We start from the raw sequence: 25,860 nt of genomic DNA, 5'->3' as shown, positions 1-25,860 counted from the left end.
CAAGAGGGGTGCAGAAAGAAGCAACAGAGGTGCAGGAAGATACAAAAGAGGTGCAGAAACAAGCAAGAGAAGTACAGAAAGATGTAAAAGAATTGCTGAAAGTAGCAACAGAGGTGTGGAAAGAAGGAAGAGACGTGCAGAAAGAGACAAGTGAGGTGCAGAAAGAGGCAAGAGAGGTGTAGAAAAGAGCAAAACACATCAGAAAGAGGCAAGAGGGCTGCAAAAAAGGGAAAAAGGGTACAGAAAGAAGAAATGGAGGTGCAGAAAGAAACAAGTGAAGTGCAGAAAGAAGCAAGAGAGGTGCAGAAAGAGAGAGGATGAGTGCAGAAAGAGACAACAGGGGTGCAGAAAGAGACAACAGAGGTGCAGAAAGATGCAAAAGAGGTGCAGAAAGAGGCAATAGAAGTGCAGAAAGACGCAAGTGAGGTGCAGAAGGAGGCAAGAGAACTGCAGACAGAGGCACGAGAGGTACAGTAAGAGGGAAGAGGGGTACAGAAAGAGGCAAAAGGATGCAGAAATGTGCAAAAGAGGTGAAGAAAGAAGCAAGAACAGTGCAGACAGAACCAACAGAGGTGCAGAAAGAGGCAAGAGGGGTGCAGAAAGAGGTTGGATAGGTGCACAAAGGGGCAAGAGGGGTTTAGAAAGAGGTAAGAAGGGTGCAGAAAGAAGGAAGAAAAGTGCAGAAAGAAGCAACAGAGGTGTTGAAAGAGACAAGAAGGGTACAGAAACAGGCAAGAGAAGTGCAGAAATAGGCAAGAGAGATGCAGAAAGAAGCAAGTTAGGTGCAGAAAGAGGCAAGAGAGGTGCTGAAAGAAGAGAGTGAGGTTCAGAAAGAGGCAACAGAAGAGCAGAAAGTGGCTATTGAGGTGCAGAAATAGGCAAGAGAGGTATATAAAGAGGCAAGCTAAGTGTAGAAAGAGGCAATAAAAGTGTGGAAAGAGACACTTGAGGTGCAGAAAGAGGCAAGAGAGGTACAGAAAAAGGCTTGAGAAGTGCAGAAGAGGCAAGAGAAGTACAGAAAGAGGCAAGAGATGTGTGGAAGGAAGAGAGTGAGGTACAGAAAGAGGCAAATGAGGTGCAGAAAGAGATGAGAGAGGTACAGAAAGAGGCAAGGGAATGGCAGAAACAGGCAAGAGAAATGCAAAAAGAGGCAAGAGAGGAGCAGAAAGAGGCAAGAGAGGTATAGAAAGAAGCAAGAGAAATGCAGAAAGAGGCATGTGAGGTGCAGAAAGAGGCAAGCGAGGTGCAGAAAGAGGCAACAGATGTACTGAAAGACTCAAGGGAAGTGCAGAAACAAGAAAGAGAAGTACAGAAAGAGGCAAGAGCATTGCTGAAAGAAGCAACAGAGGTGAAGAAAGGAGCAAGGGGAGGGCAGAAAGAGGCAAGTGAGGTGCAGAAAGAAGCAAGAGAAGTGCAGAAAATGGCAAGAAAACAACAGAAGGAGGTAAGAGGGATGCAAAAAGGGAAGAAGGGTACAGAAAAAAGCAAGAGAGGTGCAGAAAGAAACAAGAGATGTGCAGAAAGAGGAAAGACGAGTGCAGAGAGACAAGAGGAGTGCAGAAACAGACAACAGGGGTGCAGAAAGAAGCAAGAGAGGTGCAGAAATAGGCAATAGAAGTACAGAAAGAGGCAAGTGAGGTGCAGAAGAAAACTACGGAAAGAGGCAAGAGAGTTTCAGAAACAGGCAAAAGGGGTGCAAAAAGAGGGAACAGGAGTGCAGACAGAGGCAAGAGAGGTACAGAAAGAGGGAAGAGGGCTACAGAAAGAGGCAAGAGGGATGCAGACATTTTTAAAAGAGGTGCATGAAGAAGCAAGAGCAGTGCAGATAGAACCAACAGAGGTTCAGAAATAAGTAGGAGAGGTACTGAAAGAGGTGTGAAGGGTGCAGAAAGAGCAAGAGAAGTACAGAAAGAAGCAACAGAGGAACATAAAGAGGAAAGAGAGGTGCAGAAACAGGTAGGAAAGGTGCAGAAGAGGGAACAAGTATGCAACATGTGTGCAAAAAGAGGCAAGAGTGCAGAAAGAGAGATGAGGGGTGCAGAAAGAGGCAAGAGGGGTGCAGAAAGAAGCAAAAAGAGCTGCAGAAAGAGGCAACAGATGTGCAGAAAGACGCAAGAAAGGTGCAAAACAAGCAAGAGAAGTGCAGAAAGAGGCAGGAGCATTGCTGAAAGAACCAACAGAGGTTTAGAAAGAAGCAAGAGAAGTGCAGAAACAGGCAAGTGATGTGCAGAAAGATGCAAGAGTAGTGTAGAAAAAACCAACAGAGGTGCACAAAGATACAAGAAAGGTGCAGAAAGAGGCAGGATGGGTACAGAAAGAAGGAAGAAAAGTACAGAAAGAGGCAACTAAGGAGCAGAAAGAACCAACAGAGGTGCAAAAATTGGCAAGAGGGGTGCAGAAAAAAGTAGGAGAGGTGCACCAAGAGGCAAAACAGGTGCTGAAAGAGGCTAGAAAGGTACAGCAACAGGCAAGAGAGGTACAGAAAGAGGGAACAGGGGTGCAGAAAGATGCAAGTGAGGTGCAGAAAGAGGCAACAGAGGTGCAAAAAGATGCAAGAGAGGTACAGAAACAAGCAAGAGAAGTGCAGAAAGATGCCAACAAATTGCTGAAAGAAGCAACAGAGGTGTGGAAAGAAGCAGAAGTGCAGAAAGAGGCAAGTGAGGTGCAGAAAGAGGCAAGAGAGGTGCAGAAAATGGCAAAAGAACAGCGGATAGAGGCAAGAGAATTGCAAAAAAAGGCAAGAGAGAGCGCAGAAGGAAGAGAGTGAGGTGCAGAAAGAGGCAAGAGAGGTGCAGAAAGAGGCGAGAGATCTGCAGAAAAAAGCAACAGTGGTGCTGAAAGAGGCAAGTGAAGTGCAGAAAGGGGCAAGAGAAGTGAAGAAAGTGACAAGTGATGTGCAGAAAGAAGACAGTGTGGTGCAGAAAGAGGAAGACAGGTGCAGAAAGAAGCAAGAGAAATGCAGAAAGAGGCAAGAGAGGCACAGAAAAAGGAGAGATTGTGCACCATTAATACCAGTTTAACACCTACATTTTGCAATAAGTAACACTTGACTATTCCAGCTTTGCAAAGGGCCTTCCAACATGACGCTGCATTTTTGGGAACAAGGCTTTTTTGTTCAAATCTGCAGATTAGGCAGCAGATGATGGAATATTGGCAAATGCGGAAAATGTTTTATTATGTGAAAATTGATGCAGCCGAACAGTCACATAATTCCAGTGGCCCTGCTCATACCTCCGACTAGGTCCAGAAGGGCTCCTCAGTAGTTCCTTCTTTTTTTGTGTCTCATTGAGTTTACAGTTTAACTTCTATGGAAACGAGGAAGACTAAACATGAGGTTACCACTCCACAACACAGACTACAATTCCACATAACTACTCTCCACAACACATAATTCCTCTCCACATAATTATTATACCCTAAATAACCACATACTTTCTATTCACATAATTTCAATGCAAAACATACCACATAATTCCACTACACACAATGTACATCCACTTTTCACCAAAAAACATTAGTAAAAACTCTTACATTTACAACGCCAATACCAACGCCAACGCCAATTCTAACTCTCTCAAATGCAAAACCTATTACATTGCAAATGCTTCTTTAACTAAAAGTCATATTTGCAGAGTGGTGGAGAAAGGGTGCTGGGCCTCTGACCAGCGCTCAGGAATTCCACTGCATAGGACTTACAGGAGGTACCAGGAGGGCCTCTTGGCCCCCAAAGTCCCTCAGTAGTAGAGTGGACTCCATCCCCCATCTCGTAGTCTGCCAGGAGGTGCGTTTACAGAGTGGTGGAGAAAAGGGGCGTGGCATCTGAAGACGTTTTAGCAATCCCACTGTGTGGGACTTCCTGAAGGTAACAACTGGTAGTTGGCCTCCAAGGACATCCTTGGGGGCCAACTACCCCTCCTATTACTTCCAGTAAGTCTCACACAGCAGGATTGCTAAGTTCTCATAGCAGGCCATGCCCCCTTTGCGCAACACTCTGCAAATGTGCTCCCTGGCACATTCTTGGAATGAGATTGAAGTCACCTTCGCTGCTGGGGGTCCTTTGGGGCCAACTAGCCTACCTCTTACCTCTAGTAAGCCCCACACAGTGGGATTGCTGAGAGGTGGACACAGGATAAGCCCCCTTTCTCCACCACTTTGCAAATGTGCCTCCTGGTGCGTTCTTGGTTGGGGGATGGAGTCCCCTTGCCTCCTGAGGGTGCCTGAGGGCACACTAGCCCACCAGGTACCTCCAGTAATCCCCCAACAGCTGGATTTCTGAGCGTAGTCCAAAGCCACGCCCCCTATTTACATCACTCTGCAAACTCGCCTCCTGTGACACTGCTGCTAGGGAGATGAAGTCCACTTGGGTCCTAAGGTTCTCAGAACACAAGAGGACCTCATTGCCCCACCAGCAGTGCGCCAAGGGATGCGTTTGCATAGTGGTGTAAATAGCGGCGTGGCCTCGGCCCCACCTCTCAGCAGTCCCACTCTGTGGGCTTACTGGAGATACCTGATGGACTAGTTGGCCCCCAGGGACCCTCAGGAATGAAGGGGACTTAATCCCCCAACCTCAAATGTGCCACAGGGCACGTTTGCACAGTGGTGCGGGGAGAGGCCTCCGGCGATATACTGGCTTTTTCTAAATTCAGCTTTTGGAAGAGGGGCTGTTTGTTCCCCCTTCCCTTTATTATTTTTGGGCCCTGGGGACCCCATCCCCCAGGGCCTGAGCATTTGTGATTAAAAAAAAAACGGGAGTGGGGTTGCGCGGCCCCTCTACCATGGCCGATGCTCCTGCCCTGCCATAGCAAACAGCAATGTCCCGGGGTGGGCCCCCTGGGACCTTGCAGGAGCCGGCCAAAGGGGGTGGCAGTCCACAGGGCCATGGAGGGCTCCAGGAGGGGGCAATGCGGCCCCCCTCCCAATGAATGAAAAACCCTGGCGAGGTGGTGCTCCCCGGGGCTGGTGGTCCGCTATGTACCCCTGCATTTAAATAATTAGTGTCCCGGGGAGGTGGTGGTCCCCGGGACAGTGTGGGGGGGGCAGGAGCTCCCCCACACTTAATTTTTGTAATTTAAGCCCTAGGCAGGTGGCGGTCCCTGGGACTTGGGGGAGCCTGCGAGCACATAATTAACAATGCCCTGGGGAAGTGGCGGCCCCTGGGGCAGCGTGGGGAGGTAGGAGTCATAAAACACATTTGAAATAAATAGCCCTGGGGAGGTGGTGGTCCCCAGGGCTGCGGGGGGGCCGTGTGCCCCCTGCATATAATTAACTAAACTACGGGAAAGTAGCAATCCCCGGGCCACTATATTTAATTATACATTGCCCCGGACCTGGCCCACCCAGGGGCTTAAAGAAAACAGAGCCCGTGCCTCATTTTATTTTTACTTTATCGGCTGGATTCGCGCACCCAGTGTGAATTCAGACTATTTAAAAATGCTTTTTTTGTCCCCCTGAGCAGGCCTAGGGGGTCAGGGTGTTTCTACCCTGCCCCTTTTTCTTCATTTTTCACTTTTTTATTCATTTTACTTGTGACTCGGTTACCGAGTCACAAGATGGCTGCTAGCACATTCTGATTTGGAGTGTTGGCAGCCAGAAGTCAGCTTGTGCTCGGGAGGAGTCGTGATACCTCCTCAGTGCTCAGATATGTAAATTTTAATTTTTTGAATTTCTCAGCAACTACTGAACGGATTAACACCATTTTAAAAAAAAGGGCACTTTCTGAACTAAGAGCTACCTTTTTGCCAAATTTGGTGTAATTCCGTTCAGCAGTTCGGGCTGTAGTCTGTTCCCAAATTTCCCATGGAAAATTAACATGGGGAAAACGCATTTGGGGACCCCCTTTTTTTCTCGGCCCCCACTTGACAAATCACTCCATAACTTTCAGGACAGGAGCTGACCTGAGTGAACCATTTGTTTTAAACATTTTGTGAAAATTCGCCAAACAGCGCAAAAGATATTGGCAAAAGAAAAAACGCTTTTTGAATAGAAACAAGGTCCTAACTATAACTACCTTCTAGCCAATAGTTTTGAAAATTTTGTGAAGATTCCTATGGAAACTAGGTCCTAACTTTAGCTACCTACTGGCGACCGGCAGTAGGTAATATATATATATATATATATATATATATATATATATATATATATATATATATATATATATATATATATAGATATATATATATATTACCTACTGGCGGTCGCCAGTAGGTAGTTATAGTTAGGACCACGTTTCCATAGGAAATCCGCAACATTCTATTTTGAATAACTTTGGCGCCGGTTGACGAATCCTCGCAAATTTTTCAAAATACGTGGGGCACTACGCTCCGCTCCTACCCTGAAAGTCTCGGGGGGATTCGTCAAGCGGGGGCTGAGATAAAAGGGGGGTCCCAAAACGCGTTTTTCCCATGCATTTTTCCATAGGACCTTTAGACACAGCTACAGCCCGAACGGCTGAACAGAATTACTTGAAATTTGGCAGAGAGGTAGTCCTCAGGTCAAGGAAGTGCCTTTTGTACGTTTGGTGTAAATCTGTTCAGTAGATTCTGAGAAAATAGCCTTTAAATCAATATATATATCTGAGCCAGCTTACGGTGCGCTTACGGTGCGCTTATCGTACGCGTACGGTGGCGTGCGCGAGCGCGATTCTGATTGGCCCTTAGATCTTAGTAAACATTCGAATCGGTCGAAACCAGGAAGCGGCGGCCGCCATTTTCTCTCTCGCACTCTGACAGGGGGTTGAAAAACCAAGTGCAAAAACATGTAAAGGGGCTGTTTACACAGCTTCCAAGCACCTAGCCATGTCGAAGGAGTCCCCAACGATCCCCCAAGTGAAAAAAGGCAATTTTAATTTTTTCGAAAATTTCGCCGATTACGCTTACCGTACGCGTACGGTAAAAAATATTTTAAAAAAATAAAAAATATCCACATTCTCCCCACCCCGTGTGCAAAAGGTGCCCGAAGGGCACCTATTGTGCATGGCTTATTAGAGCAGAACAAAACATATATTTTACCTGTCACAACGATGCTCATCATATGTCCTCCATGTGCGCACGGTGCGCGAAGCGCATCGTGCGTTCATGGCCCATCTAGCGTAACGTGGGCACGCGGTGCGCGAAGCGCACCGCGTGCTCACTGTGCGCGCACGGTGCGCGAAGCGCACCGTGCGTGCACGGAGCGAACTGCGTTAAGTGGGCGCGCACGCCACAATTGGCGTAAAGTAACTTAGGATTTAAAAAAACTTACAAATTCACTGAAAAAACCATAGGTTTCACACACGTTATAGTTAGGAATTAGCATTTAAAAAACCTTACTAATTCACTGAAAAAAACATAGGTTTCACACATGTTATAGTTAGCTGGACGTTGTACTGATAAAAAAACAATGAAATTCCCCCGTTATAGTTACTGTAGGCAACTATAACTCACGCGACCGTAATCCTCTGCTGATGACATATGTGTCTTTATGAAAAAAAAATATTTGTAATGTATGTATAGCTAAAATTTAATGGAAGAAGACATGGGCAAATAAGTGTCTAAATACAGTATTAGCATCAGCAGAGGATTACGGTCGCGTGAGTTATAGTTGCCTACAGTAACTAGAACGGGGGAATTTCATTGGTTTTTTATCAGTAAAATGTCCAGCTAACTATAACATGTGTGAAACCTATGGTTTTTTCAGTGAATATATATATATGTGTATATATATATATATAACTATTTTCACTGACAAAACCATAGGTTTCACACACGTTATAGTTAGGAATTAGCATTTAAAAAACCTTGCAAATTCACTGAAAAAACCATAGGTTTCACACAGGTTATAGTTAGCTGGACATTTCACTCGTACAAAACCATTGAAATTCCCCCATTATAGTTAGTTCAGCTAACTATAACTCGCGCGACCGCAATCCACTGCTTCATTTAGACACTTATTTACCCATTTATTCTTCCATTAACCTTTAGATATACATATATAAAAAATATTCATTTTTCAGAAAGACACATATTCACTGGATGATGTCATCAAAGATGTCATCAGTGATGTCATTTGAGATGTCATCAGTAATGTCATGAGTGATGTCACTGACCATGTCATAAGTGATGTAATATGTGACGTCATCAGCAGTGGATTGCGGTCGCACGAGTTATAGTTAGCTGAACTAACTATAATGGGGGAATTTCAATGGTTTTGTACGAGTGAAATGTCCAGCTAACTATAACATGTGTGAAACCTACGGTTTTTTCAGTGAATTTGCAAGGTTTTTTAAATGATAATTCCTAACTATAACGTGTGTGAAACCTATGGTTTTTTCAGTGAATTTGCAAGGTTTTTTAAATGCTAATTCCTAACTATACCATGTGTGAAACCTATGGTTTTTTCAGTGAATTTGCAAGGTTTTTTAAATGCTAATTCCTAACTATAACGTGTGTGAAACCTATGTTTTTTTAGTGAATTTGCAAGGTTTTTTAAATGCTAATTTCTAACTATAACGTGTGTGAAACCTACGTTTTTTTAGTGAATTTGTAAGGTTTTTTCAATGCTAATATATGTATGTATTATTATATTTTTTATATATTTATTTTACAATAAACTACCTATGTATATAGTTATAGATTGACTGTATCCTGTAATATGGAATGCCTCAGCTCTTTTTTTTAAAATTTGGATAAAGTTGAACAGCATAGTTAATATCTTCTATAAACTTATAAACAGTTTAAAATATTATTTTTTTTAAGGGTTTTTCATGATGCACGCACCGCGCGCGCACCGCCGTGTGCGCATGGTGCGTGCACCGCGCAATATTTATCAATTTTTTTTTTTTTTGGGACCTTAGGGGTCGTTCATGGTCCCCCTGAGAAGGCCTAGGGGGTAAGGGACTCTCTACCCTGATCCCTTTTCACGTTCTCCACTGTTTTTAGCTCTCTTCTGCCTCTAAAACTCAAAGTGGCGGCTGGGGGTGTGCGCACCGTGCGTGCACCCCGTGATTTTTTGAAAAAAAATAAAATGTTTTTTTCACCCTTCGGGGCCCTTCAAGGACCCCCTGACAAAGGCTAGGGGGTCAGGAACTCTCTACCCTGCCCCCTTTTCACATTCTCCACCTTTCTTTTTCACTGTCACACATAAAATGGCGTCCGACACTTCCTGATTTTGACTGATTGGAATTTTGACTGACATCTAACCACCAATCAGAATTACGCTCGCGGTCATTTGGTGCGCGCCCCGTGTATAGATATTTATGTACTTTATGTACTTTTAACTGCAATTTTCTCAGGAACTACTGAACAGATTGACACCATATATGCAAAAGGCACATGCCTGACCTGAGGACTACCTCTTTGCCAAATTTCAAGTAATTCTGTTCAGCCATTCGGGCTGTCCCTTCGACTAAAGGTCCTATGGGAAAATGCATGGGGAAAACCCGTTTTGGGACCCCCCTTTTTTCTCAGCCCCCGCTTGACAAATCACCCCGAGACTTTCAGGGTAGGAGCTGAGCGGAGCGCCCCATTAGTTTTGAAAATTTCAAGAAGATAAGTCAACCGGCGCCAAAGTTATTCAAAATAGAATTTTCAGATTTCCTATGGGAACTCGGTCCTAACTATAACTATCTACTGGCAAACGCCTGGACCTAGTTTCCATAGGAAAAGTGTTTTTTCTTTTCCCAATAACTTTGGCGCCAGTTGACGAATGTTTGCGAAATTTTCAAAACTTGTGGCCTGCTCTGGTCAGCTCCTATCCTGAAAGTCTCGGGGTGATTCGCCAAGTGGGGGCTGTGAAAAAATGGGGTCCCAAAACGTGTTTTCTCCATTTTATTTCTCATAGGACACTTTAGACATGACTACAGCCCGAACTGCTGAACAGAATTACACCAAATTTGGCAAAAAGGTAGCCCTTGGTTCAGAAAGAGACCTTTTTTTTCAAATGGTGTAAATATTTTCAGTAGTTCCTGAGAAATTCAAAAAATAGAGGTAAAAAAACTCAATTTCCTATAAGAAACTTCAGACACGGTCACAGCTGAAACTGCTGAACGGAATTACACCAAATTTGGCAAAAAGGTAGTGCTTGGTTCATAAAGCGACATTTTTTTCAAATGGTGTAAGTCCGTTCAGTAGTTTTCAAGATATTAAAGGAAAAAAATCTTTATATATCTGGGCGGAACCTAACTACAAAAGCACGAGCTTGGCTCTAACTGGCTGCTAACACTTCAATCCAGGAAGTGTTCGCAGCCATCTTGGTGCAATGCTTTTTAGGTCTCGCCTAGCAATGCAGCGCATGCACTGTCCACTACACAAACACCACTGCACTGCCCTAAACCCTAAAACACTACCCCAGCACGATCCCCTACACTGCCCGAACACCACTGCACTGCGCTAAACCCTGAAACACCACCCCAGCAAAACCCCCTACACTGCCTGAACACCACTGCACTGCCCTAAACCCTGAAACACCACCCCCAGCATGACCCCCTACACTGCCTGAACAGCACTGTACTTCCCTAAACTCTGAAACACAACCCCCAGCATGACCCCCTACACTGCCCAAACACCAATGCACTGCCCTAAACCCTGAAACACTATCCCCAGCAAGACCCCCTGCACTGCCCAAACACCACTGCACTGCCCTAAACCCTGAAACATCAACCCCAGCAAGACCCCCTACAATGCCCAAACACCACTGCCCTAAACCCTGAAACACCACCCCCAGCACGACTCGCTACAGTGCCCAAACACTACTGCACTGCCCTAAACCCTGACACACCAGCCCCAGCACAGCCCCCTACACTGCCCGAACACCACTCCACTGCCCTAAACCCTGAAACAACAGCCCCAGCATGACCCGCTACACTGCCCGAACACAATTGCACTGCCCTAAACCCTGAAACAACAACCCCAGCACGACCCCCTACACTGCCCGAACACCATGCACTGCCCTAAGCCCTTAAACTTCAGCCCCAGCACGACCCCCTACACTGCCCGAACACCACTGCACTTCCCTAAACCCTGAAACAACAGCCCCAGCATGACCCATATACTGCCCGAACACCACTGCACTGCCCTAAACCCTGAAACACCACCCCCAGCACCACCCCCTACACTGCCCGGACACCACTGCACTGCCCTAAACCCTGAAACATCACCCGCAGCACGACCCTCTACATTGCCCGAACACCACTGCACTGCCCTAAACCCTGAAACACCACCCCCATCAATAACCCCTACACTGTCCGAACACCACTGCACTGGCCTAAACCCTGAATCACCACCCCCAGCACCACCCCCTACACTGCCCAAACACCACTGCACTGCCCTAAACCCTGAAACACCACCCCCTGCATGACCCCCTACACTGCCCGAACACCACTGCACTGGCCTAAACCCTGAAATACCACCCCCAGCACCACCCCCTACACTGCCCAAACACCACTGCACTGCCCTAAACCCTGAAACACCACCCCCTGCATGACCCCCTACACTGTCCGAACACCACTGACCTAAACCCTGAATCACCACCCCCAGCAAGACCCCCTACACTGCCCGAACACCACTGCACTGTCCTAAATCCTGAAGCAGCACCCCCCTGCGCAACCCCTACACTGCCCGAACACCACTGCACTGCCCTAAACCCTAAAACACCACCCCCAGCAAGACCCCCTACTCTGCCCGAACACCACTGCTCTGCCCTAAACCCTAAAACACCACCGCAGCACGACCCCCTACACTGCCCAAACACCACTGCACTACCCTAAACCCTGAAACACTAGCCCCAGCACGACCCCCTACACTGCCTGAACACCACTGCACTGCCCTAAGCCCTGAAACACCACCCCCAGCACGACTCCCTACACTGCCCGGCAACCACTGCCCTGACCTAAACCCTGAAACACCACCCCCAGCAAGACCCCCTACACTGCCCAGCCACCACTGCCCTGCACTAAACCCTGAAACACCACCCCCTGAAATATCCCCTACACTGCACGAACACCACCTGCACTGCCATAAACCCTGACACACCACCCCCTGCACGACCCCCTACACTGCCTGAACACCACTGCACTGCCCTAAACCCTGAAACGACACCCCAACACAACCCCCTACACTGCCCGAACACCACTGCACTGCCCTAAACCCTGAAATGACACCCCCAGAACGACCCCCTACACTGCCTGAACACCACTGCACTCCCCTAAACCCTGAAAAAACACCCCAACACAACCCCCTACACTGCCCGAACACCAATGCACTGCCCTAAACCCTGAAATGACACCCCCAGCACGACCCCCTACACTGCCCAACACCACTGCACTGCCCTAAACCCTGAATGGACACCCCCAGCACGACCCCCTACACTGCCCGAACACCAGTGCACTGCACTAAACCCTGAAACACCACCACCACACAACCTCCTACACTGCCCGAACACCACTGCACTGCCCTAAACCCTGAAACACCACCCCCCGCACAACCCCCTACACTGCCCGAACACCACTGCACTGCTCTAAACCCTAAAAACACCACCACCCACACGATCCCCTACACTGCCCGAACACCACTGCACTGCCCTAAACCTTGAAACACCACCCCAGCACGACCCCCTACACTGCCCGAACACCACTGCCCTGCCCTAAACCGTGAAACACCACCCCAGCACGACCCCTACACTGCCCGTACACCACTGCCCTAAACCCTGAAACACCACCCCCAGCACGACCCCCTACATTCCCCGAACACCACTACCCTGCCCTAAACCCTGAAACACCACCCCCTGCATGAACCCCTACACTGCCTGAACACCACTGCACTGCCGAAACCCTGAAACAACACCCCCTGCACCACCCCCTACCCTGCCTGAACACCACTGTACTGCCCTAAACCCTGAAACACCACCCCTAGCACCACCCCCTACACTTCCCGAACACCCACTGCAATGCCCTAAACCCTGAAACACCACCCCAGCCCCACCACTTACACTGCCCGAACACCACTGCACTGCCATAAACCCTGAAACACGACCCCCAGCACCACACCCTACACTGCCCGAACACCACTGCACTGCCCTAAAACCTGAAACACCACTCCCAGCAGTACCACCACCTACACTGCCTGAACTCCACTGCACTGCCCCAAACCCTGAAACACCACCCCCAGCACCACCACCTAAACTGCCCGAGCTCCACTGCAATGCCCCAAACCCTGAAACACCACCCCCAGCACCACCCCTACACTGCCCGAACACCACTGCACTGCCCTAAACCCTAAAACACCACCCCCAGCACCACCCCCTACACTGCCCGAATACCACTGCACTGCCTTAAACCCTAAAACACCACCCACAGCACCACCCCTACACTGCCCGAACACCACTGCAGTGCCCTAAATCCTAAAACACCTCCCCCAGCACCACCCCCTACACTGCCCAAACACCACTGCACTGCCCTAAACCCTAAAACACCACCCCAGCATCACCCCTACACTACCCAAACACCACTGCACTACCCTAAACCCTAAAACACTACCCCCAGCATGACCCCCTACACTACACAAACACCACTGCACTGCCCTAAACCCTAAAACACCCCCAGCACTACCCCCTACATTATCCGAACACCTCTGCACTGCCCTAAACTCTAAAACACCACCTGAGCACGACCCCCTACAATACCTGAACACGACTACACTGCCCTAAACCCTAAAACACTACCCCCAGGAAGACGCCCTACACTACCCGAACACCACTGCTCTGCCCTAAACCCTAAAACACTACCCCCAGCATGACCCCGGCACTACACAAATACCACTGCACTGCCCTAAACCCTAAAACACTACCCCCGCACGACCCCCTTCACTACGCAAACACCAATAGACTACCCTAAACCCTAAAACACTACCCCCAGCACAACCCCTAAACTACACAAAAACCAATGCACTAACCTAAACCCTTAAACACTACCCCCACCACGACCCCCTTCACTACACAAACACCAATGCACTACCCTAAACCCTAAAACACTACCCCCAGCATGACCCCCTACACTACCCAAACACCACTGCACTACCCTAAACCCTAAAACACTACCCCCGCATGACCCCCTACACTACCCAAACACCACTGCACTATCCTAAACCCTAAAACACTAACCCCAGCATGACCCCCTACACTACCCAAAAATCACTGCACTACACTAAACCCTAAACCATGACCACCTACACTACACAAACACTGCTGCAGTACCCTAAACCCAAAAACACTACCCCCAGCACGACCCCCTACACAACACAAACACCACTGCACTAACCTAAACCCTAAAACACTACCCCCTACACTACACCAAACACCACTGCACTACCCTAAACCCTAAAACACTACCCCCAGCAGTACCGCCTACTCTACCCAAACACCACTGCACTAACCTAAACCCTAAAACACTGCCTCCAGCAGTACACCCTACACTACCCAAACACCATTGCACTACCCTAAACCCTAAAACGCTATCCCCAGCAATACCCCCTACATGACCCAAACACCACTGCACTACCCTAAACCCTAAACCACTACCCCCAGCATGACCCCTACACTACCCAAACACCACTGCACTACCCTAAACCACTACCCCTAGCATGACCCCCTACACTACCCAAACCCAACTGCACTACCCTAAACCCTAAAACACCACCCCCAGCATCACCCCTACACTACCCAAACACCACTGCACTACCCTAAACCCTAAAACACTACCCCCAGCATGACCCCCTACACTACACAAACAACACTGCACTGCCCTAAACCCTAAAACACCCCCCCAGCACTACCCCCTACATTATCCGAACACCACTGCACTGCCCTAAACTATAAAACACCACCTGAGCACGACCCCCTACAATACCTGAACACCACTACACTGCCCTAAACCCTAAAACACTACCCCCAGGACGACCCCCTACACTACCCGAACACCACTGCTCTGCCCTAAACCCTAAAACACTACCCCCAGCATGACCCCGACACTACACAAATACCACTGCACTGCCCTAAACCCTAAAACACTACCCCCGCACGACCCCCTTCACTACGCAAACACCAATTGACTACCCTAAACCCTAAAACACTACCCCCAGCACAACCCCTAAAGTACACAAAAACCAATGCACTAACCTAAACCCTTAAATACTACCCCCACCACGACCCCCTTCACTACACAAACACCAATGCACTACACTAAACCCTAAAACACTACCCCCAGCACGACCCCCTACACTACCCAAACACCACTGCACTACCCTAAACCCTAAATCACTACCCCGCACGACCCCCTACACTACCCATACACCACTGCACTATCCTAAACCCTAAAACACTAACCCCAGCATGACCCCCTACACTACCCAAAAACCACTGCACTACCCTAAACCCTAAACCCTAAACCATGACCACCTACACTACCCAAACACTGCTGCAGTATCCTAAACCCTAAAACACTACCCCCAGCACGACCCCCTACACAACACAAACACCACTGCACTAACCTAAACCCTAAAACACTACCCCCTACACTACACAAACACCACTGCACTACCCTAAACCCTAAAACAGTACCCCCAGCAGTACCGCCTACTCTACCCAAACACCAGTGCACTAACCTGAACCCTAAAACACTGCCTCCAGCAGTACTCCCTACACTACCCAAACAACATTGCACTACCCTAAACCCTAAAACGCTATCCCCAGCAATACCCCCTACATGACCCACACACCACTGCACTACCCTAAACCCTAAACCACTACCCCCAGCATGACCCCTACACTACCCAAACACCACTACACTACCCTAAACCACTACCCCTAGTATGACCCCCTACCACTACCCAAACCCAACTGCACTACCCTAAACCCTAAAACACTCCCCCCAGCACGACTCTCTACACTACCCAAACACCACTGCACTTCCCTAAACCCTAAATCTACCCCCGGCACGATCCCCTACACTACCCAAACACCACTGCACTACCCTAAACCCTAAATCTTCCCCAGCACGACCCTCTACACTACCCAAACACCACTGCACTACCCTAAACCCTAAATCTACCCTCAGCACGAACCCCTACACTACACCAACACCACTGCACTACCCTAAACCCTAAAACACTACCCCAGCACGACCCCTACACTACCCAAACACCACTGCACTACCCTATACCCTAAAACACTACCCCCAGCACGACCCCCTACACTACCCAAACACCACTGCACTACCCTACACCCTAAAACACTACCCCAGCATGATCTCCTATGCTACAGAAACACCACTGCACTACCCTGAACCCTAAATCTACCCTCAGCATGACCCTCTACACTACACCAACACCACTGCACTGCCCTAAACCGTACAATACTACCCCAGCATGACCCCCTACACTACCCAAACACCACTGCACTACCCTAAACCCTAAAACACTACCCCCAGCACGACCCCCTACACTACCCAAACACTACTGCACTACCCTAAACCCTAAAACATTACCCCCAGCATGACCCCCTACACTACACAAACACCACTGCACTGCCCTAAACCCTAAAACACTACCCACAGCACGACCCCCTATGCTACACAAACACCACTGCACTACCCTAAACCCTAAATCTACCCCAAGCATGACCCCCTACACTACACAAACATCACTGCACTACCCTAAACCCTAAAACACTATCACCAGTGCAACCCCCCTACACTACACAAACACCACACTACCCCCAGTACAACACCCTACACTACACAAACACCACTGCACTACCCTCAACCCTAAAACACTACCCTCAGCATGACCCCCTACACTACCCAAACACCACTGCACTACCCTAAACCCTAGAAAAGTAACCACCACCCCATGCCCAATCCCCCTTACCTCTCACTCCTCATGGTTCCTCTCTCCTCGTGGTTCCTGCCTCATTTCGTCTCTGAGGGGCGGTGCACGTCATTGTGAGGAAACGGAACAGCCTCTGTTTACTTACAACGACGTGGATCGTCTACATTTTTTTACAACTCATTGTCATTTATCATACATAGCTTTACAACAAAATTCTTTGTAAAGGCATGCGTGGTAAATGACCATGCATTCTAAAAAAATGCGTAGTAACGACTTCACGATGTACAACGCATGCGTGGTAATGCATGCGTTGTAAAGGTATCGCAAAGTTAAAAAGTCGTTGTAACGACTGTTCACCGATCAGTGATGTAATTTGAGATGTCATCAGTGATGTCACTGACCATGTCATGAATGATGTAATATGTGACATCATCAGCAGTGCATTGCGGGGTCGCGAGTTATAGTTAGCTGAACTAAGTATGAAGCCGGAATTTCTATGGTTTTGTAGAAGTGAAATGTCCAACTAACTACAACGTTCCTGAAACCTATGGTTTTTTCAGCTAATTTCTATGGTTTTTAAATGCTAATTTCTAACTATAACATGCCTGAAACCTATGGTTTTGTCAGCGAATATATATATATATATATATATATATATATATATATATATATATATATATATATATATATATATATATATATATATATATTCACTTAAAAAAACATAGGTTTCACACATGTTATAGTTAGGTGGACATTTCACTCGTAAAAAAACAATGAAATTCCACCGTTATAGTTAGTTCAGATAACTATAACTCGCGCGCCTGCAATCCAGTGCTCATGACGTCACATATTACATCACTCATGACATGGTCAGTGGCATCACTCATGACATCACTGATGACATCATCCTTGTGATAGAGTGGCGGTCGCGCGAGTTATAGTTATCTGAACTAACTATAACGGTGGAATTTCATTGGTTTTTTAAGAGTGAAATGTCCACCTAACTATAACATGTGTGAAACCTATGGTTTTTTAAGTGAATTTGCAAGGTTTTTTAAATGCTAATTCCTAACTATAACGTGTGTGAAACCTTTGGTTTTTTCAGTGAATTTGTACGGTTTTTTAAATGCTAAGTTACGTATTTTTTTTTTTTTAAGATTTTCACCGTGCGCGCACCATGCGCGCACCCTGCGCGCACCCCGCAAATGTTTTTTCACCCTTCGGGTTCCTTTAGGGACCCCCTGACAAAGGCTAGGGGGTCAGGAACTCTCTACCCTGCCCCCTTTTCACGTTCGCCACATCTATTTTTCACTCTCGCACCCACCACAAACAAAATGGCGGCTGACACTTCCTGATTTCGACCGATTCGAACGTTGACTGACATGTAACCACCAATCAGAATTACGTTCGCGCACGTTAAGGTGCGCGCACGGTGCGCGCACGGTGCGTGGCTATAGATATGTATGTGCTTTTAACTGCAATTTTCTCAGGAAATACTGAACAGATTGACTCCATACATGCAAAAGGCACTTCCCTGACCTGAGGACTACCTCTCTGCCAAATTTCAAGTAATTCTGTTCAGCCGTTCGGGCTGTACCTTCGACTAAAGGTCCTATGGGAAAATGCTAGGGGAAAACGTGTTTTGGGACCCCCCTTTTTTCTCGGCCCCTGCTTGACGAATCACCCCGAGACTTTCAGGGTAGGAGCTGAACGGAGCGCCCCATTAGTTTGGGAAATTTCGCGAGGATTCGTCAACCGGCGCCAAAGTTATTCAAAATAGAATTTTCAGATTTCCTATGGAAACACGGTCCTAACTATAACTATCTACTGGCAACCGCCAGTAGATAATATATATATATATTCCAAATGCAGTTGCTCCCAACATTGAAGGTGCCACACATTGTTGTTGTTTCAATCCTTTAATTGTAGCACTCGCAGAGCAACCAGCATTACTGGTTACAGCTAAAATGAGGCCACAGTTCCAAACGTGTTTCGGGTGCGCTTCCACCCTTCATCAATGGTTATGGCTTTCACAGGAATGAGGCACCAGGCGCTCACATCGCACTCGCAATGGTTTTATAGTCCCACCCATGTGGGCATTCACAACTGTGCATCTTGGTTTTTGTAGTTCTTAGTATTCCGCAGTGGATGCTGCAATGTTTCCCAATTTGTTAAAATAATCACCACAGTGGGTTGCTGACAACTCGTAAGTTCACGAGACTGCATACTTTAGTGCCTACAAATCGGACACAACGTTCCAGGTGCGTTTGTGATACTCACAGTGCAGGACCAACTGAGTTCACGGTGGGGTACCTTCGTAACCAGAGCCGGCCGCTTACATAAACCAAATGCAGTTGCTCCCAACATTGAAGGTGCCACACACTGTCGCTGTTTCAATCCTTTAATTGTAGCACTCGCAGAGCACAAGGCATTACTGGTTACAGCTAAAATGAGGCCACAGTTCCAAACGTGTTTCGGGTGCGTTTCCACCCTTCATCAATGGTTATGGCTTTCAAGGGAATGAGGCAGCAGGCGTGTGAAAAGTTGGCCTGATATATGCTGTCCACTAGTTATAGTGGGCACCTTGTATCATCCAAACAACCCCTTATTGGTTATAGGTTAAAGACAACCTTTATTGAAAGCTATCCTAGTGGTAGCTATGGAAAGCAGCCTTCAGGCTAAGTCTTGAAGGAATGTAAAGCAGCTTGTTTTACCAGTCTATAATCTCTTGAGTTACTAAATGAAAGATATCCACACCAGGTATATATATAAAATATATGTATTTAGTACTAAACACACCCTCCTAGTCTCTTTATGAGACTAGAGGTCAAAACACATAAGTTACACTTCAATAATCACAGTAAAATAGCACAAATACACGTCAGGCCTTAGGGGCGAGCCAATCCATATACTAAAATAGTGGTATAACAACCACGATTTAACTAGACACAAGGACTAGAGCCTGTAGAATCGCTGGGACCCCAAGGAACCACCCAAGGTAGTGACACAGGGGACCCACGGGGGCCGTGTGCAGTGTGTGAACAGCGAGCTCCAATTAGCTTTAATGGGGAAAGTTGCGGTTAGATTTTTAAAGATCAGGGACACTTAGAAAGGAGTCAGGACGAAATCCTTTTGGACTTGGGAAGTTCTAGGGCTAACACCCACGGGAGCACCGGAGTACTCGTGTTACCTCACCCAGGGAAGCCGGGTGCATAGGTATCTTTTGCTGTCGGGTCGCGTCGTCGATTTCAATGAGAGCTGGCAAAGAAGTGCTGCTGCCGTGAAGATGCAAAGTGTCCAAAGAGATCCAAGCCTGGATCAAAGATGAGAAGAACCTGAAAGCAGAGGGGACAGAGTCTGGGTCACTAGCCAGTGACCAGGAAGGCGGTGGACAGATGCCCACCGATGTCGGGTGATTTGAGGTGAAAGAGGTGAAGCTTGACTCTTCAGCGACGAGCACCAGGAGGCGTTGAGGACAACCAGGAGCTGCATTCGAGCTGTCCCACAAAGGATGTCGAGTGCTGCAGCATCGGTGCCTGGATTGGACACAACAAGCCTTGGCAACAGCAACCCACGCAGAAACAAGAAAGATGATTCGGTGCAAACCAGCAAGGTCTTTGGGACTCACCACTTGGTAGGGAGTTGGGGCACCTCTGGAGCAATCAGGAACACCCAAGGAAATTCAAAGTTACCCCCTAAGGGACCCACCAGTCAACAGACCAGGGATCGCGAAGGGACCTCAAAATAAAACACAAAATGGTGGCCCACGGATCACACTGAATGACCAGGCCAACAATCTTCAGTGGATTTAGTGCTCGAGGTGGAGGCTACAAGTCAGCCCAAGCACGACTTCATGAGATGTCGAGAAGTCAATGCACTTGCAAAAGTGCAAGGTGACCATGAGTTCTGGTTCCACACTACTCACGAGGGCTGCAGGTTGCAGCTTTGCTGGGGACTTGGGTCAGCCTCTGAGATGTCTGGAAATCCTCGACCTGGGCTGCAAATACTTCGGAGTCTGGCTGGAGCTTCGATAATGCAGACCGGCAAATTGCTTCATTGGTGCCTGCCAAGCAGTTGAGTCACTCCTTGACCCCAAGGGAGATTTCTTCAGTCCTCTGGTCTTTAGCGGAGCGTCGAAGGTCCAGGATTTGGCTTCAGAGTTTCGTCCAAGGTAATCTAAAGTTCTGGTTACAGGTGTTCTTTACTTATACCTAAGGAAGGGGTTGGCTAGCTCTGGGGACCCACCTACGGGAGGGTATGGAAAGAGGGGTGACTACACTAATTTCCGTTGTCCAGTTTCACGCCAGAGCAAGAGCTGAAAGCCCCTGAAATGGTCTGAGCTGGACTATGCACAGGGACACCAAATGTGCCCCCGGTGCAGGACTTCAAAGCACTCAGAGAGGGCTCCCACCCAGCCCCAATACACATAATCCTGTCTGGGAGGTGGTTACACCTCCCTGTGACAGGAAACCTATTGGCCAGGCCTCCCCTGCCGGAGTTTCAGTCAGCAGTAGGAGGCCAGATTTGTGTCTGTGGCTGCAGCATCCATTTTGTGATGCCAGGGCTCTCTTAAGTTTCTACCGGGTATACCAGTGCTGCCATGTCTCTCCCACTAGAAGGGTGGGATCATACTCCCACACCAGTTACTGGTGTGGAGGTATGATTCCAAGGTGTTTGACACCAAACACGACATGTTTCCGTGCAGCCAGTCCAAAGTTAGCATTTAGCGTTTGGTTATAATACACTTAAGAGTATATGGTCAGGCTGCACTACTGACAACCCAGAAGAAGAGATTCCGAAGGCTGCAGAGGGGCTCAGCTCATGCCTGGGCACCCCGTCACATGTAACCAAGCACCCTGCCTTCAGGATTGATAAGGCCTGCCATAGGGGTGACTGATAGGTTTGTATGTGCAGTGTATGGTGAGATATAGTGAACCTATATCTCTGTTAGGGGTGCATGCACCACCTTACCCAGGCTGCAGTAGCAGACCTGTGGTGTCATTTTGGGTGGCTTTCCAGCGGTGGCATAATACATGCTTCAGCCCCTGGTAGGCCTCTGGGGTACCTACGCCCTGGGTACATAGTATACCATATACTAGGGACTTATAAGGGCACCTCAGATCCAATCTGAACTGTACCTAAAGTACATGGAACCATTTTAGAGAGGAAGCAGCTAGGCTGGGGCCCTGAATAGCAGGGTCCCAGCCAGACTAAAGTCGAAAAACAGTGAAACACCAGCAAAATGTGGGGGTATACATGTGAAGCAGATCCTACTCTCCTACACAACCCCCCCCCCCCAAAACACAGGGACATTAAACTAACCTTGACCAGTTGAGTCTTCATGTTCTAAGTGGAAATATCTGGAGAGTCCGTATGGATTGGCATGGTTACTCCCAGGTCTATGTTCCACCGTATAGTCCATCCCCTGTAGGGAAAGGGACCACCTGAGAAGTTTGGGGTTTTCACCCTTCATCTGTTTTAGCCATAAGAGGGGCTTATGGTGTGTCTGAACAATGAAGTGAGTACCAAATAAGTATGGCCTCGACTTCATCAGAGCCCAAACCACAGCAAAGGCCTCCCTCTCAATGGCTGACCAACGTTTCTCTCTGGGGGTCAACCTTCTGCTTATGAAAGCTACTGGTTGATCCTGACCTTCATCATTCAACTGTGTCAGTACTGCCCCTACACCCAACTCAGATGCATCTGTTTGGACAATGATCTTTTTGGAGTAGTCAGGACTTTGCAGAATAGGAGCAGTGCACATGGCCTGCTTCAGGTCATCAAATGCCTTTTGACAGCTAGCTGTCCACTGAACCTTTTTGGGCATTTTCTTAGAGGTTAAGTCATTCATGGGTGTCACTATTGATCCATACCCCTTGACAAATCTTCTATAGTACCCAGTCAGGCCTAAGAAGGCTCTCACCTGAGTCTGGTTATTTGGAGCAACCCAGTCCATTATGGTCTGGAGTTTGCACCGCAATGGTTGAACCTGGCCTCCACCTACAAGGTGGCCCAGGTACACAAGCTGACTCTGCCCTATCTGGCACTTAGTAGCCTTGATAGCTAGGCCTGCTTTTTGCAGGGTGTCCAACACATTCTTCAAGTGGACCAGGCGATCCTCCCAGGTAGAGCTAAAGACAGCAATATCATCGATATGCTGCACTATAGTCTTCCAGGCCTGTAAGGACTTGATTCACCAGCCTTTGGAAAGTGGCAGGTGCATTCTTCAAACCAAAGGGCATTACCATACATTGATAGTGCCCACTAGGGGTAGAAAATGCTGTCTTTGGCTTTCCATCATCAGCTAATCTGATCTGCCAGTAGCCAGCTGTCATGTCAAATGTACTTAGAAACTTGGCTGAGGCCAAAGTATGTATTAGCTCATCTGCCCTGGGGATAGGATGGGCATCTGTCGTGGTGACTGCATTGAGACCCCTGTAATCCACACAAAACCTCATCTTTCTCTTGCCATCTGTGGTGTGAGGTTTAGGTACCAGGACTACTGGACTAGCCCAAGGCCTATCTGAGGGTTCAATGACTCCCAAATCCAACATCTTTTGGACTTCTATCCTTATACAGTCCCTGACATGGTCACGTTGCCTGTAGATCTTATTCTTCACAGGCAGACTGTTCCCAGTGTCCACTTCATGAGTGCACCAGGTGGTCTGACTTGGAGTCAGAGCAAACATATGTCTGAACTGGCTAAGAAGTTTTCTGCAGTTTGCTTCTGGGCAGTGAGGCTGCCTGCCAAGTCTACACCATAAACTGACCCATTATCAGGGTTCTGAGAAAGCAGGTCAGGGAGTGGGTCACTCTCTTCCTCCTGTCCTTCATCAGTAGCCATGAGCAAGCCCATGTCTGCCCTGTCAACATATGGTTTTAGTCTGTTGACATGAAGTACCCTGTGGGGACTCCTAGGGGTTCCAAGGTCTACCAAGTAGGTGACCTCCCCTTTCTATTCAACAATTTTATGGGGGACACTCCATTTGCCCTGGAGGGCTGCTGGGGCCACAGGCTCCAACACCCACACTTTCTGTCCTGGCTGGTAGACAGTCAGTACAGCCTTTTGGTCATGCCAGGCATTTTGTAATTCCTGGCTAGCCTCAAGGTTTTTGGTTGCCTTTTTCATATACTCAGCCATCCTGGAGCGGAGACCAAGTACATAGCCCACTATTTCCTGTTTGGGGGACTTGAGAGGTAACTCCCATCCTTCCTTAACCAGACACAATGGACCCCTGGAAGGGTGACCAACCAAAAGTTCAAAAGGGCTGGGGCCAACCCCCTTTTGAGGCACCTCCCTGTATACAAATAAAAGGCAGGGCAAGCGTATGTCCCATCTTCACCTAAGGTTTTCTGGGAGTCCTTTAATCATGCCCTTTAAGGTTTTGTTGAACCTTCCAACTAAACCATTGCATTGTGAGTGATAGGGTGTGGTGAACTCGTAGTTCACTCCACACTCCTTCCACATAGCAGTCAAGTAACTAGGCATGAATTTTTCTCCCCTGTCAGATACTACCTCCTTAGGAAAACCTACTCTTGAGAATACACCTAAGAAAGCTCTTGCCACCACAGATGCTGTAGTGGTCCTTAGGGGAGTTGCTTCTTGGTACCAGGTGGCATGGTCCACCACCACCAGTATAAACCTGTGCCCAGATGCTGTCTGAGGATCCATGGGACCAACAATGTCAATCCCAACCCTCTCAAAGGGAACCCCCACCACAGGTAGTGGTATCAGGGGGGTCTTTGTCGTTTCACCTGCCTTGCCACTGGCTTGGCAGGTCACACAGGAGCAACAAAACTCCTTAGTGTCTTCAGACATGTGGGGCCAGTGAAAGCGAGGGACAATTCTGTCTCAAGTCTTGTTCTGGCCCAGCTGTCCTGCTAGGGGAATATCATGGGCTAGTGTCAATAGGAAGCCCCTAAACTTCAGAGGTATAACCAACCTCCTGGATGCACCAGGCTTGGGGTCTCTACTCTCTGAGCAAAGGAGTCCATCATCCCAATAAACTTTATGGGTGCCACTAGCATTCCCAGCAGCCTCATCAGCAGCTTGCTTTCTGAGGGGTTCAAGAGAGGGGCAGGTTTTCTGCTCCTGGCTCAGATCAGACCTGGAAGGGCCCTCTTTCCCCAAGAACTTAACCTGGTCAGGTTCAAGCTCCTCTGGGACAGTTCCTTCTTCAGGCTCAAGATCAACTCCCTAAGGAGACTGACCTGCATTCTGAGTCAGGTGGGAAGGCACTGCCTTAACCCTGCTGCTCTTCCTCTTGGGAGGCACCTGGTCCATTATTCCAGAATCCAGGGCCTGTTCAGTTTGAACCATTTTGGCCTGTGACCTAGTCACAGCAAAGACATGATCAGGGATCCCTAACATTTCTGCATGTGTCCTGAGCTCCACTTTAGCCCAAGCTGAAGTCTCTAGATCATTGTCAAGCAAACACTGTACTGGTAGGTCTGCACTTACCACAACCTTCTTAAGGCCAGTTACCCCTCCTCAGGAGAAGTTAACAACTGCCAGAGAATGGTCTGTTCTGACATTGCTAGCATTGGTCACTTGGTACATTTTACCAAGTATAATCTGCCCAGGATCCACAAGCTCTTTTTTTACCATTGTGACACTTGCTCCTGTGTCCCTGAATGCCAACGCCTCTATTCCATATATTAAAGGCTGTTGTATGTATTTGCCCAGATTACTGGGACTCACAAAGGGAGACATATCCATTCCCCCATCACAGACTAGAACAGCCTGAGATGGAACTCTGACTAGGCCAGAGTCCAACTCAGAACCCAGGGCTAACCCTACTACACCCTTATTCTGAACATTACCACTACCGATTGTAGCTGTACTAGGGGGAACAGTTGCCTTAGGGGCAATGGTGGCTGGAGTAGATTTTTTGGACTTGGTGCAATCACTAGTCCAGTGAGTTTTCTGTTTACAAATTTTGCACCATGGTTTCTTTTGGCCTTTTCCCTTGTTAGACTGTGAATCCTCACCTGAAGAAGATTG

Source organism: Triturus cristatus, chromosome 2_1 (assembly GCF_964204655.1).
Source record: "Triturus cristatus chromosome 2_1, aTriCri1.1, whole genome shotgun sequence".
Lineage (NCBI taxonomy): Eukaryota > Metazoa > Chordata > Amphibia > Caudata > Salamandridae > Triturus > Triturus cristatus.
The sequence above is the reverse complement of the archived record's forward strand: the minus strand, read 5'-3'. Positions refer to the sequence as shown.